The 16,294-nt window shown below is 49.3% G+C and overlaps 1 pseudogene; it reads right to left on the minus strand.

The window, feature by feature from the left end:
* Positions 1-2,588: 2,588 nt before the first annotated feature.
* Positions 2,589-6,071, minus strand: LOC144497647 (zinc-binding protein A33-like; annotated as a pseudogene).
* Positions 6,072-16,294: the final 10,223 nt, after the last annotated feature.

Genomic DNA, 16,294 nt, shown 5'->3' on the forward strand with positions numbered 1-16,294 from the left:
CAAGGATGTGCGGGTTAGATTGATAGGCCATGATAAATTGCCCCTTAGTGTCAGGAGGACTAGCAGGATAAAAACGTGGGGTTAGGGGGACTGCTGTTGGTGCAGGCTTGATGGGCCGAATGGCCTCCTCCTGCACTGAAGGGATTCGATGATTCTACTAATGGTGCCCTTTAACCTTTCCCTGTCCATCCCACTAAAGTCAACCACTCCACTTCGCTTTACATGTACATTTCATTCTTTCTGGAGCATGGTCGATATCGAATCCCGACAGTCTGTACAGCAAAGCGGTTAGAAGGATCGAATCCAGCAGTCTGTATCAAAACAGGCTGCAAACCAAATAGATCTGCATTAAAGGAAGAGTTGTGGTTTTGCTTTAAAGAAAAAATATCCACGAAGCCATTCTAATTTAAGTTTTAGGTTTATAAGCTTATTTTATTAGTGTCACAAGTAGGCTTATATTTACACTGTAATGACGTTACTGTGTGAAGAACATTAAGTAGGGGGCGGCGCAGTGGCACAGTGGTTAGCACTGCTACCTCATGGTGCCAGGGATCAGCGTTCGATTCCCAGCTGGGGCCAGCGTTCGATTCCCAGCTGGGGCCAGCGTTCGATTCCCAGCTGGGGCCAGCATTCGATTCCCAGCTGGGGCCATTGTCTGTGTGGAGTCTGCACGTTCTCTCCGTGTCTGCGTGGGTTTCCTCCCACAGTCCGGAAGACGTACTGGTTAGGGTGCGTTGCCATGCTAAATTCTCCCTCAGTGTTCCCAAACAGGTGCCGGAGTGTGGCGACTAGGAAATTTTCACAGTTAACTTCATTGCAGTGTTAACGTAAGCCTACTTGTGACACAAATAAATAAACTTTAACTATGTTTAAAAAGACCTGGATGAGGAGCTCGACAAAGAATCCAAGTTGGACCTTACACTAGGTCCAACTCAATAATGTGCCTCCTATCAGATATCCCTGATGGTAAACAGAGAATCCCTGAAGAGAGATGTCGACACAGGAGCCACAGTCACAGTAATAGGGGAGAGGTGTTTCGTTACCTTCAAGACGGTCTTTAGCCATTGAGATGATGAGCCAGGAGCCACATTATCTACTTATACAGGAGAGACGCTGAAGACAGTAAGGTCAGCAATAGTTACTGTATCCGACAGAAACCAAACAGTTCAACTACCTGTTCCAGGAATTGAGAGTCACAAGCCCTGCCTAATGGGGCAGGATTGGTTTAAGCGAATAAAATTAGAACGATGGGCTCCGAAAGAATTCCGGCGTTGCCTCGGGTTCAAAGACTTTCCGGCTTTAGCCACTTTTATTAGTTCCAGTTACTTTTAAAAAACCTCAGAGGGCGGGGTTTTCCGGCCGCGTTTCCCCAAAGGAAAGAAATTCCCGCCCGAGGGCAACAGACCTTTCGCATGGACGAAACCTTCCCCCCCACCCCCCCAGCCCAGCCGCTACGATTCCCGTGGCGGGCGGGATGGGGAAACTCCGCCCAGAGTCTTTGCACAATAACGCTTGAAGGTCTCCATCCTGTGAGTTTAATATTTCCAAGAGATCGAAGGCTTTTAATGGCAGCTTTACCCCCAGTTGTTATCACTGCTGCCTCACAGCTCCAGGGATTCCTGGCTTGCGTCACTGTCTGTGTGGGGTCTGCATGTTCTCCCCGTGTCTGCGTGGGTTTCCTCCAGGTGCTCCGGTTTCCTCCCACAGTCCGAAAGACGTGCATTGGCCATGGTAAATTCTCCCTCAGTGTACCCAAACAGGCGTCGGAGTGTGGCGACTAGGGGATTTTCACAGTAACTTCATTGCAGTGTTAATGTAGGCCTACTTGTGACTATAAAATAAACTTTACTTTACCTTACATCTTGTAATCGAAGGCAGGCAGACCCACAGTCAGTGCAAGAACAGCAATAGTTTAAAACAGTTCTAAGCCAATTACTTTATTTAATCATTCCAACGATGTCTGCAAAAAAAGGAAGAACTGTTGTGGTTTTGATTTGATTTGATTTATTATTGTCACATGTATTAACATACAGTGAAAAGTATTGTTTCTTGCGCGCTATATAGACAAAGCATACCATTCATAGAGAAGGAAACGAGAGAGTGCAGACTGTAGTGTTACAGTCATAGATGTAGGTATCATAGTCATAGGTGTAGAGAAAGATCAACTTAACGCGAGGTAAGTCCATTCAAAAGTCTGACAGCAGCAGGGAAGAAGCTGTTCTTGAGTCGGTTGGTACGTGACCTCAGACTTTTGTATCATTTTCCCGATGGAAGAAAGTGGAAGAGAGAATGTCCGGGGTGCGTGGGGTCCTTAATTATGCTGCTGCTTTGCCGAGGCAGCGGGAAGTGTAGACAGAGTCACTGGATGGGAGGCTGGTTTGTGTGATGGACTGGGCTTCGTTCACAACACTTTGTAGTTCCTTGTGGTCTTGGGCAGAGCAGGAGCCAGACCAAGCTGTGGTACATGTGAAAAGGATGCTTTCTATGGTGCACCTGTAAAGGTTGGTGGGAGTCGTAGCGGACATGCCAAATTTCCTTTGTCTCCTTTCATTGCTTGAAAGATAAAAGATCCACAAAGCGACTCCAAGTTAAGAATATGAAATGTGATTTTATCTTTAGCGATTCCCCAACACGACAAGTCGCTACAATAAAAGAGGTGGGATTTACGATGGCAGTTGAAGGAGTTTCATTTGGTTGTGAGAGGCAGTGCCAGGTGAAAAGAAAGCCATCAGTTTGCCAGTCATGATCCCCCTGTGTGTGTACAAGTGGGACATGTCCTCACCATTGTAAAATGACACCTGCCCTCCCTCGTAGTCCAAGTAAATGCCGACCTTCTTTGGGTTGACTTGGAGTGCGAGGTGGTCGACCCTCTGCGGGTTTCGTTCCTTCTGCATAAAGAATTCCAGCAGCCATTGCAGCCAGTCGGTGGTGTGGGGACTGATGACCCAGTAGCCGTTCCTGGCGGTCAGATCTCTCAGCTCCTTTCTGTGCACCGACTCTCTTGCGACCCCGAGCATCCACTTGGCTCCCTGCTCCACCTCGACCTCCCAGTAATGTCTCCCTGAGGTAAATCCTCGGGACCCCAGCACACAGATGCGACGCTGGAAGCGACTGGGATAGTCTGGCAGACGCTGCTGCATGTAACCGACCTTCGCCCTGGTCAAGCTTTCGGACAGGATGAGGGTGGGGTGAGCGGAATTGGGGCACAGGTTCAAATGGGTCAACGCTGTAAAGAAACCAGAGGATTAGTGCCGATGAGGTGAACAAGTGAAAGACATTGAAATAAAAACAACATACTGAGGATGTTAGAAATCTGAATAAAACACACAGCAACAGAAAAGGCGGCACAGTGGTTAGCACTGCTGCCTCACAGCTCCACGGACCCTGGTTCGATTCCCGGATTGGGTCACTGTCTGTGTGGAGTCTGTACGTTCTCCCCATGTCTGCATGGGTTTCCACCGGGTGCTCCGGTTTCCTCCCACACTCCAAGGATGTGCGGATTAGGTGCATTGGCCATGTTAAATTGACCATTAGTGTCCCGGATGCAAAGGTGAGAGGGATTAGTGGGTCAAATACGTGGGGTTACAGAGATAGGGGCCTGGGTGGGATTGTTGTCGGTGCAGACTCGATGAGCTGAATGTCCTCCTTCTGTACTGTAGGGATTCTATGAAAATAGTTTTTTTAATCATTCGTGGGACATGGGCATCGCTGGCTGGGCCAGCATTTATTGCTCATCCCTACTTGCCTGAGGGCAGTTAAGAGTCAACTACATTGCTGTGGTTCTGGAGTCACATGTAGGCCAGACCAGGTAAGGGTGGCAGATTTCCTTCCCTAAAGGACATTAGTGATCCAGATGGGTTTTTCCGACAATCGACAATGGTTTCATGGTCATTAGTAGATTCTGAATTCCAGATTTAAAAAAAAATTGAATTCAAATTCCACCATCTGCCGTGGCAGGATCGAACTCAGGTCCCCAGAACATTGGCCGAGTTGCTGGATTAATAGTCCAGCGATATTACCACTAGGCCATCGCCGCCCCGATGCTGGAGATATAGGAATTAGGAGCAGACGAAGGCAAATTCCGTCCTTTGAGCCTGCTCCACCATTCAATCAGATCATGGCTGATCTCTCCCTGGTCTCAAATCCACCTCCCCACCTGTTCCCCATGTCCCAAATATCCTGACCCAAAATTCTGAAGCTCATGTGTTCATAAGTGCGATGGAAGGAATTCTAAATGACCGACAGATAATGGATACAGACTTTGAGCAGCAAACGTGTGTCTACCTGGTTTAATTGACTTTCTCATCTGCTTCCACACGACGTACTGAAAGGGGGCCTCCGAATTCACCAATCAGCGTACTGACAGGAAATTCACATTCTTGTCCAATTTCATCCCTGGATCTTCAGAAATAGGATTATGTGAGAGAGAAAAATCAAATAACAAAACAGGCAAGTACTTACCCACTCAGAATTATTTTCATCTCCTAAAATCAAAAATAGTATTAAATATTAATACAAATATCGAGAGTAGTTTTCGGCTCGATATCAAAGGGTAATATACTGTGTTAACTGATTTTCACTATTTTGACATCCCGCTCTTTTGCCAAAATATATACCAAGTCTGGCATGGGGTGGAGATTCATATCTCTGGTATGTATCTCTACAAGTGATTTTGTATACGCTACGGGGATATTACTGCTGTCCCAGCATAACATCGATAAGTCAGGAGTGTGATGGAATATTCCCCACTTGCCTGGATGAGTGCAGCTCCAACAACACTCAAGAAGCTCGACATCATCCAGGACAAAGCAGCCCCACTTGATCAGTAACCTCTAACACCTAGAAGGACAAGGCCAGCAGACCCATGGGAACACAACCACGTCCAAGCCACACAGCATTGTGGAACTTGTGGCCACACAAGTAGACAGGGTGGTAAAGAAGGCCTATGGCATGTTTGCCTTTATTGGTCGGGGCATTAGTACAAGAATCAGCATGTCTTGTTGCAGATTTATAAAACTTTGGTTGGGCCGCACTTAGGGTACGGCGTTCATTTCTGGTCGCCACATCACAGGAAGGATGTAGAGGCTTTGGAGAGGGTGCAGAAGAGGTTTACCAGGATGCTGCCTGGATTAGAGGGAATGAGCTACAAGGAGAGGCTGGAGTAACTAGGGCTGTTTTCTCTGGAGCGGCGGAGGCTGAGGGGAGAGCTGATGGAAGGCTATAAAATGATAAGAAATACAGATAGAGTTTGACAGTCAGAATCTTTTCCCCAGAGTTGAAATGTCTAAAACCAGGGTGTGTGCACTTAAGGTGAGGGGGAAAGTGGTTGGTGTCTGGAATGTGATGTCAGTGGATGGTGGTGGTGCACCCAGAGGAAATAAAAGTTTAGTTTATGTATTAATGTGGCAAGTAGGCTTACATTAACACTGCAATGAAGTTACTGTGGAAATCACTGAGTCGCCACACTCCAGCGCCTGTTCGGGTACACTGAGGGAGAATTTAGCACGGCCAATGCACCCTAACCAGCACATCTTTCAGACTGTGGGAGGAAACCGGAGCACCCGGAGGAAACCCATGCAGACACGAGGAGAATGTGCAGACTCCACACAGACAGTGTCCCAAGCCGGGAATCGAACCCAGGTCGCTGGAGCTGTGAGGCAGCAGTGCTAACCACTGGGCCACTGAAGCAAGCTGGACAGTTAGTGGCTTCCATTGTAAAGGAAGATGAGACCCACCTTGATGTGTCCAGTGCTGGGGGTGAGATGGCCAGTGTTAGTGTGGCTTGGCTTGGCACTCCGCCTCTGGCCACTCTCTGCTGCTCTGCTGGCCAGGGTCAAGGAGCGGACGGTGGCCACGATGTTGGCCACCTGCCGGTTGGGTCTCAGCACCTTCCCCGGGGACAGGAGCCGGCACTCCGGGCAGGAGCAGTGACCGTCCGCCCAGAAGAGGGAAATGCAGCCTCGGCAGAAGACATGTCCACACTCCAGGGAGACAGGCTCCTGCAGGAAGTCCAGGCAGATGGAGCAGGACACATCCTTACTCAGATTCTCCAACTGTTTGCCCAGCTCCATCTCAATCCCTCTGCTGTCCCACTTCCTCAAGCTTTCTTACTTTCACTTTGCTCAGGAGGGCGGCACCGCGATAATTGGTGTTCACCAAGGATTAAAGGTTATGTACAGCAGCCTCTGTATACGTGCAGCCTCTGTGTGTATATTATGTATCATATATATATACCCTGAGCCAGCCTTTGTGTATGTGTTAAATACATAGCCATCCTCTGTATACTATGTTATATATTATGTATATTATATATACTCTGAGCCAGTCTGTGTGTATATTATATATACACTCTGAGCCAGTCTGTGTGTATATTATATATACACTCTGAGCCAGTCTGTGTGTATATTATATATACACTCTGAGCCAGTCTGTGTGTATATTATATATACACTCTGAGCCAGTCTGTGTGTACATTATATATACATTCTGAGCCAGTCTGTGTGTATATTATATATATACTCTGAGCCAGTCTGTGTATATTATATATATACTCTGAGCCAGTCTGTGTATATTATATATATACTCTGAGCCAGTCTGTGTGTATATTATATATATATACTCTGAGCCAGTCTGTGTATATTATATATATACTCTGAGCCAGTCTGTGTGTATATTATATATACATTCTGAGCCAGTCTGTGTGTATATTATATATATACTCTGAGCCAGTCTGTGTATATTATATATATACTCTGAGCCAGTCTGTGTGTATATTATATATATACTCTGAGCCAGTCTGTGTATATTATATATATACTCTGAGCCAGTCTGTGTGTACATTATATATATACTCTGAGCCAGTCTGTGTGTATATTATATATACATTCTGAGCCAGTCTGTGTGTATATTATATATATACTCTGAGCCAGTCTGTGTGTATATTATATATACACTCTGAGCCAGTCTGTGTGTATATTATATATACACTCTGAGCCAGTCTGTGTGTATATTATATATACACTCTGAGCCAGTCTGTGTGTACATTATATATATACTCTGAGCCAGTCTGTGTGTATATTATATATACATTCTGAGCCAGTCTGTGTGTATATTATATATACATTCTGAGCCAGTCTGTGTATATTATATATACACTCTGAGCCAGTCTGTGTGTATATTATATATACACTCTGAGCCAGTCTGTGTATATTATATATACACTCTGAGCCAGTCTGTGTGTATATTATATATATACTCTGAGCCAGTCTGTGTGTATATTATATATACATTCTGAGCCAGTCTGTGTGTACATTATATATATACTCTGAGCCAGTCTGTGTGTATATTATATATATACTCTGAGCCAGTCTGTGTATATTATATATATACTCTGAGCCAGTCTGTGTGTATATTATATATACACTCTGAGCCAGTCTGTGTGTATATTATATATATACTCTGAGCCAGTCTGTGTGTATATTATATATACTCTGAGCCAGTCTGTGTGTATATTATATATACTCTGAGCCAGTCTGTGTGTATATTATATATACATTCTGAGCCAGTCTGTGTATATTATATATACACTCTGAGCCAGTCTGTGTGTATATTATATATACACTCTGAGCCAGTCTGTGTGTATATTATATATACTCTGAGCCAGTCTGTGTGTATATTATATATATACTCTGAGCCAGTCTGTGTGTATATTACATATACCCTGAGTTTCTGGCTGTGGGGAGGTGACTGGCTTGTGGCTGGGCAGGGATATGTGTGGATGGAGGAATGGCAGGGTGTGTGTGGGTTGGGGGGAATGTGCATAATTATGTTTCTCTGGGGTTAACACACTCTCAAAACCATCAGGTTCAGAGTAAACATCCGTGGTTCCATGTGAGTCGGGTACCCTTTTCTGAGCTGTTCACTTGAAACCCGTCCCGTGACCCCACAATTTTCTCCAGAACCAACCTCGAAGATGGAGAATGGATTTGTTTCCTTAACTGACATTCTGCGGAAGCCTCCAGTGATGACAATGTTTTCTTAAATGACCTCCTATCGATCAATCAATCAATCCATAAATCCCACAAGACCGTTCCAAGAGGTCGATCCGATGTACTTTGTTCATCTTCCTCTGCCATTTTAATGTGACGCCATTTGGGTCTGTTTTTCCCTCTGGTGCACTGATTCCATCACCAGTCCTGAGTTGAGATTAGCCCAGGAGACTGTGTCAAAGGCAGATAGAGCCATAGAGTCATAGAGGTTTACAGCGTGGAAACAGGCCCTTCGGCCCAACTTGTACCAGTGTACCAGTGATGGTGTATCCCTTTACAGGCCCAGCTTGGTCCTTCTCCAGTGTCTTCTCTTGGACTTGTACTGATCTTGTAGCCGGTTTTCATGTGGATCCACTGTGGAATCGGCCGGTTCTGCTTCATCTTCTTAGCGAGGAATCGCTTCATCCTGAAGGTTTTGGGGAATGGCATGGCCGCACATCCACTCCGGCAGGAGGGATTCGTTCCTCCGGTGGGGAGGAAGGATCGTCCGCAGAATGGCGGCGGACCCCCCTGCCCCCTCCCTCCCTACCGATCAGCCACAGACTGGCAGCGGACCTCCCCGCCGACCAGAGGATGATCTGGTTCCCACCACCTCCCCCCTCTCACCTCCCCCGACCACAAGATGATCTGGGTCCCATCCCCCCCCCCCCCCAAACCAGAGGATGATCTGGGTCCCACCACCTCCCTCTCCTCCCCCACCACCCCCCCACATCCTCCACCCCCTCCCTCCACCCCTCCCCCCCCCCGACCAGAGAATGATCTGGGTCCCCCCCCCGCCCCAGAGGAGGAGCTGGGTCAGAGAGCCGTTGCAGTGTCTGACCCCGCTCTTCGGAAGCCGCAGCAACGACTTCAGACTTTTATTTTGCAGGTCGGTAACAGCGCGGACGCGCAACGGGCCAGAAGACGGTAAAGTGGGATTTGGCGGTAGGGTTGGGCATGCGGTTCATTAAGCCGATTTAAATGTATGCAAATGCGCTTAAATCGTCAGGCCGCCCGATTCGGGCGTGGGCCGGACCCGCGCTCGAATCGGGTGTTGGTAAAGCCGTGATCTGCTCGGAATCGGGTGCAGCTCGCGGTATAGGCCCGACGCCCAACTTTACCACGACGGGCGCCAAGTTTTGGTAAAATCGGGCCCTACGTATTGATCCAATAGAATGAAAATACTGAACAACCTGAGCCATGTCATCACGATACCTCATGGGATATCCCAATATATCACCCCTAAGCCTTATGAATTGTCCTTTAGTCTCTTAGTCAGGCATCATGGGCCCTACTCTAGCTTTTTGATTCTAAGTGCTGGACAGACTTGAAACTGGGAGTGTTTCAGATCCGACTTTTAGACCCGGTCTCAGGTGCCCCCATAAGCATTCTGGCTGCAAAAAATCTTAGTGATTCTGAATCGCGCTGCAGAAGCCTGTGGGCGGGGCTTAACGTGCCCCAAAACCTGCAGCTCTGATCGGGCCCCCAACTGCGCATGCGCAGAAAATAAAATTATAGAATGCGTCCCCCCGCCACATCGCTCCTGGGCCGGATAATGCCTCCCCTGGCTTCACAGACATTACCCCACCCCCACAACATTACTGACCCCCTTATCCCCCCACCCCTCCACCACCCAGACCAATTGCAGCCCCATCTCCCCCTTCCCCCCACTGATCTCAGGCAGAGTGGCAGCGGACCCCCCTTCCCCACCCCTCAGTCTCCTCTGCTTCCACACTTCCCGCTGCCTCGGCGAAGCAGCCAGCATAATTAAGGACCCCTTGCACCCCGGATATTCTCTCTTCCACCTTCTTCCGTCAGAAAAATAAGTCTGGGGTCACATACCAACCGACTCGAGAACAGCTTCTTCCTTATTGCCGTCAGACTTTTGAATGGACCTACCTTGCATTAAGTTGATCTTTCTCTACACCCCAGCTACAACCATAACACTCCATTCTGCTCTCTCTCCTTTCCTTCTCTATGAACGGTATGCTTTGTCTGTATAGCACGCAAGAAACAATACTTTTCACTGTATACGAATACATGCGACAATAATAAATCAGATCAAACCTACCTCATCAACACCCCATCTGAGTTCTACCTGATCCTGTGGATTTCTGGAATTCTGCGGCACAGACTGATTTTGCTAGGCTCAGCACCAAGGGGTGAAGCTTTGCACTTTGCCGATTGGTTAACGTGGCACGGTGACTCAGCTGTCGATGTTAATAATGGGTATGCTGGAACTGAGGGCACAATTCCAAAAGAAGTGCCGGAGCAAAGTCACCCGGGCGGAATGCGATGATTGAAGAAACCTTTCAATGAACGCCTAAAACGCCATAGCATACAAGGCTGCGGAACATGTGTTGGAATTAGAATAGATCGGTGCTTGACGGCTTGCACAGACACGGTGGGCAGAAGGGTCTCTTTCTTCTGTAAAACTCTAAGACTTGCTGAAGATGGCAGAGCAAGTGGTTCCTAAAGCATTTGGGATCCTGGGCTTTATAAAGAGATGCTCTCGAGTATGAAATCAAAGAAGTTATGATGAATAAATGCCAAATTCTCTGACCTTGCTGGAGCGGGAGAGTCGTGTGAATAACTGGTAACATCGCGCCCTAAGGGCCGAATGGCTCCCTTCTGTCCCGTAACCATCTAACTGTCTGATTTTATGACTCTATGCATCCGTGTTGAGAAGATACACATTCCACAGCAAGAAGTTAAATCCCTAATCTGGTGCCCCTGCATTTAAAATGAAAAAATCCCAAGAGATTTCACACAGAAGGGGACGTATGGTATCAAAATGAGCCCTGGCTTGGCACGGTAGCACAGTGGTTAGCACTGCTGCCTCACAGCGCCAGGGGCCCAGGTTCGATTCCTGGCTTGGGTCACTGTCTGGGTGGAGTCTGCACGTTCTCCCTGTGTCTGCGTGGGTTTCCTCCCGGGTGCCCCGGTTTCCTCCCACAGTCTGAAAGACCTGGTTAGGTGGATTGGCCGTGCTAAATTCTCCCTTAGTGTATTCACACAGGCGCTGGTGTGTGGCGACTAGGGGAATTTCACTGTAACTTCATTGCAGTGTTAATGGAAGCCTTACTTGTGACTAATAAATGAACTTTACTTTACATTTTTCTTGGCTAGGGCGTGGAACAGTATGCGGGAATCTAGCCAGCTCATGTTACATTGGCTCGTTATTTCTAGAATGTTGTTGCTATGATGGGAATGTTTATCTGCCCAAGCAAGGTTTTTCCCTCTGGCATTGTTTCTCCGAACAAACACTGCGTCTCGCCCAGAGTGAGAGAGTGTGTGGATAATCAAAGACAGTAAGAAGTCTCACAACACCAGGTTAAAGTCCAGCAGGTTTATTTGGTAGCACAAGCCGCTAGCTTTCGGAGTGCTGTGCTCTGAAAGCTAGTGGCATGTGCTACCAAATAAACCTGTTGGACTTTAAAATGGTGTTCTGAGACTTCTTACTGTGTTTACCCCAGTCCAACGCCGGCATCTCCACATCATGATAATCAAAGAGACAGGGGTGATATCAACCTAACGCTAGGGGAAGGCCAATTGAAAGCATAGGGATAAAATAGGTCCAATGTAAATCAGTCCTTTGACCAGATCAAGTCAGCTCTCTCTGCTGGGGGGGACGGGGGGGAGGTGCAGGGGAGGCTAAATTGTCCCTTCGTGTTAGGGGGATTAAGAGGGTAAATACATGGGGTTACAGGGTGATGCGCGATTAAATCACTCGGGAGGCTGGATCGTACCTGGGAAATAAAGGCTTTTATTAGCAATAAGAATGGAGCTTACTGCTTAACAATACAATCCCAGACTAAAGGGTCACCCAGCAGTGCAGTGACCTTTATACTCCTACAGGTAGGCGGAGCCAACCGGAGTGTACCACAGAACAATACCAACAGGTAGAACACCACAACCCTAACCCCAACAGTGACAACAGTAACATATGTACAAGTACCCATAGTGCTAACCATCTATGATTCAGTACCCATAGTGGTAACCATCTATGGTTCACCACATTCACCCCTCCTTTAAAACAAAGGCCGGTGGGGCAAAAAAAACAGTACGAACTGTCCATATATTCACAAGTTCAGTCGTATCGGAGGGCCGCACCGTCTCTGCGACCTCCTCAACACTGGCGGTAGCGCCGATTCTGGTGACCATGATGACCCTCTCTCCAAGGCGGTGTCCAGTGACTCCTCCAGTTCCTCACGGACGGGTGGACCACGAGGTGGCGACAATCTCCTGGACTCAGGAACGCCCCGAGGTGGCGACAATCTCCTGGACTCAGGAACGCCCCGAGGTGGCGACAATCTCCTGGACTCAGGCAAGCTGTACACGGGAGTAAAAGGATTAAGTGGTGGTCCCGATACTGCCCGCGCCGTGTCAGGAGGGGAGATAAAGGGCAAGGGGTCCCTAACCAGGGGTGCGGGAGCGATGGGGGTTTCCAGGTCCCCTGCAGGCACCAGATCTCGAATAGAGATCAAGGGCGGCACGGTGGCACAGTGGTTAGCACTGCTGCTTCACAGCTCCAGGGTCCCGGGTTCGATTCCCGGCTCGGGTCACTGTCTGTGTGGAGTTTGCACATTCTCCTCGTGTCTGCGTGGGTTTCCTCCGGGTGCTCCGATTTTCTCCCACAGTCCAAAGATGTGCAGGTTAGGTTGATTGGCCAGGTTAAAAATTGCCCCTTAGAGTCCTGAGATGTGTAGGTTAGAGGGATTAGCGGGTAAATATGTGGGGGTAGGGCCTGGGTGGGATTGTGGTCGGTGCAGACTCGATGGGCCGAATGGCCTCCTTCTGCACTGTAGGGTTTCTATGATTTCTATGAGAGACCGTGTCCTCTCGCCCGTCAGGATATGCTACATAGGCATATTGAGGGTTGGCGTGGAGGAGATGGACCTGTTCAACCAAAGGGTCGGACTTGCGGGTCCTAACATGCCGCCACAGGAGGACAGGTCCTGAGTACATCAACCAAGACGGCAGTGAGGTCCCAGAGGAAGACTTCCTAGGGAAGGTAAACATCCGCTCATGTGGGGTAGCGTTGGTTGCCGTACACAGGAGGGACCGGATTGAATGGAGCGCATCAGAAAGTACCTCTTGCCAACGGGAGACTGGAAGACCCTTAGACCTCAACGCCAGTAAGACAGCCTTCCAGACTGTAGCGTTTTCTCTTTCGACCTGCCCGTTACCCCTGGGGTTGTAACTCGTAGTCCTACTTGAGGCAATCCCTTTTGAGAGCAGGTATTGCCTCAAGTCGTCACTCATAAACGACGAACCCCTATCACTGTGGATATAACTGGGGTAACCAAACAGGGTGAAAAGATCCTGCAATGCTTTGATAACCGTGGCAGCGGTCATGTCTGAACAGGGAATGGCAAAAGGGAATCGGGAGTACTTGTCAACCACGTTGAGGAAGTACACATTCCGATCTGTTGAAGGAAGGGGCCCTTGAAATCAACACTCAGTCTTTCAAAAGGGCGAGTGGCTTTAATGAGGTGTGCCCTGTCAGGTCGGTAGAAGTGCGGCTTGCATTCAGCACATACCTGGCAGCTTCGAGTTATCGACCTGACATCCTCTACGGAGTAGGGCAGATTCCGGGCCTTTACAAAATGGAAGAGCCGAGTGATCCCCGGATGGCAGAGATCATTGTGGAGGGCCTGTAGCCGGTCCTCCTGCACACTGGCACATGTTCCACGCGACAGGGCATCTGAGGGCTCATTGAGCTTCCCCGGACGGTACATGATATCATAGTTGTAGGGGGAGAGTTCGATTCTCCACCTCAAGATTTTATCATTTTTGATTTTACCCCTTAACGTGTTGTTGATCATGAATGCCACGGACTGCTGGTCCGTGAGCAGGGTGAATCGTTTTCCAGCCAAGTAATAGCGCCAATGCCGGACGGCCTCCACAATGGCCTGAGCCTCTTTTTCCACAGCGGAGTGCCGAATTTCAGGGCCTTGGAGGGTGCGAGAGAAAAAGGCGACGGGCCTGCCCGCCTGGTTAAGTGTGGCGGCCAGGGCGAAATCAGATGCATCACTCTCCACCTGGAAGGGGATGGACTCATCGACAGCGTGCATCGTGGCTTTCGCGATGTCAGCTTTTATCCCTTCAAAGGCTAAGCGAGCCTCTGCTGCCAGGGGAAAAGAGGTAGACTTTATGAGCGGATGGGCTTTGTCCGCATAATTGGGAACCCACTGTGCGTAATACGAAAAGAAGCCTAAGCATCTTCTCAGTGCTTTGATGCTAGTGGGTAGGGGAATTCAAGGAGGGGACGCATACGGTCTGGATCAGGGCCAAGGACCCCGTTTTCCACCACGTATCCGAGAATTGCTCGGCGGCGCTTGCTGAATACACACTTCTCCCTGTTATAGGTCAGATTCAGGTGAGACGCAGTGCGTAAAAACTTTAGGAGGTTGGCATCGTGGTCCTGCTGGTCATGGCCGCAGATAGTGACGTTGTCCAGGTACGGGAAGGTAGCCCGTAGCCCGTTTTGGTCCACCATTCGGTCCATTGCACGGTGGAAGACCGAGACCCCATTCGTGACGCCAAAGGGGACCCTTAAGAAGTGGTAGAGACGGCCATCCGCCTCAAAGGCCGTATATTTTCGGTCCTCTGGGCGAATGGGGAGCTGGTGATAGGCTGACTTCAAGTCAATAGAGGAGAACACCCGGTACTGCGCAATCTGGTTGACCATGTCAGATATGCACGGGAGAGGGTACGCATCCAGCTGCGTGTACCTATTAATGGTCTGACTATAGTCTATGACCATCCGGGGCTTGTCTCCAGTTTTAACCACCACGACTTGTGCTCTCCATGGGCTAGTGCTAGGTTGAATGATCCCTTCCCTGAGGAGCCGCTGAACCTCAGATCGAATAAAGATCCGATCCTCAGCGCTGTAACGCCTGCTCTTAGTTGCGATGGGCTTGCAGCCTGGCACGAGATTCTCAAATAAAGATGGCGGGGTGATTCTGAGTGTCGAGAGACTGCACGTGGAGCGCGTTGGGCAATTTGGAGGCTGCTGTTCTCCCACTGAAAGTGGAGGGAGTGGCCCATCATACTGCAGGGTCACACTCCTTAGGCGGACCATAAAGTCTAGTCCCAGGAGTATCGGAGCGCAAAGGTGCGGTAACACGAGGAACCTGAAGTTCTCATAAACTGTGCCCCGCACCATTAGGTTTACCACGCAGCTCCCAAGAACGGTAACAGACCGGGACCTCGCGCCATAGAAATTGTCTGTCTGACAGTCTGTACTCGGAGACCGTACCGTTTCACGGTGTCAGGATGAATGAAACTCTCCGTGCTCCCGCTGTCAAACAGACAATGTATCAGGCGTCCGTTTACCTCTATGTCCATCATGGACTTGTCGAGTCTGTGAGGCTTGGCCTGGCCCAGGATGATTGACGCCACCATTGAATCTTGAGTGCAACTGCAGGCAGCTGAGATGGCCGATGGTGATGACCCCTGCTGGTCGTCTGTGGTTGGTGTCGACCAAAATGGCTGCGCCCATGGATCGCACATGGTCGATGGCGTTGAAAGTGGCGGCACTCGCAGGTCGCATGTGTCTTGCGTCGTCGTCCTCAGGAATGGCGGCGCTCGTGAATCGCACGTGGTGGAAGACCTCGACGAAGCTGGAGACGAGGAGACAGATCCTGGAGAGTCACACGCCGCACTGCTCGGCTTCAAAGGTGGTTTAGCTCGGCACACTTTAGCATAGTGCCCTTTCTTCCCACACACGGAGCAAAATACCGTTCTGGCCAGACATCGCTGACGAGGGTGCTTCACCAATCCACAGAAATAGCACCGCGAACTGCCGCTGCCGTCAGATCCGAGGTTGAAAGCACGATCGCGCAGTTCCTAGGAGCCGCTGGGTAGAGTTGAGTCGGTGGCTGTACTTGCCACGATGTTCCCACGTGGTCGGTGGGGTAAGTTTCAAGACTTCTGGAGGCCGTTTCCATCGCATCAGCCAATTCCACCGTCTTAGCTAGGTCTAAGTTACCTTGCTCTAGCAGCCGCAGGCGAATATAGGATGAGCCGATTCCTGCCACGAACGCACCTCGGATCAAATCGTTAGTATACTGGGTCGCCGACACTGGCTTGCAATTGCAGTCTCTGGCTAGCTGCTGAAGTTCGCGCAGGTACTGTCCCGTCGTTTCGCCGGGCTGCCGCCGTCGAGTGGCTAGTAGGTGCCGAGCATGAATCTCGTTTGGCGGTTTGTTGTACAGTTTCTAAAGTAGTTCGATGGCCCCGTTGTAGTCTTGGGCATCGCG

This window comes from Mustelus asterias, chromosome 8 (assembly GCF_964213995.1).
Source record: "Mustelus asterias chromosome 8, sMusAst1.hap1.1, whole genome shotgun sequence".
Lineage (NCBI taxonomy): Eukaryota > Metazoa > Chordata > Chondrichthyes > Carcharhiniformes > Triakidae > Mustelus > Mustelus asterias.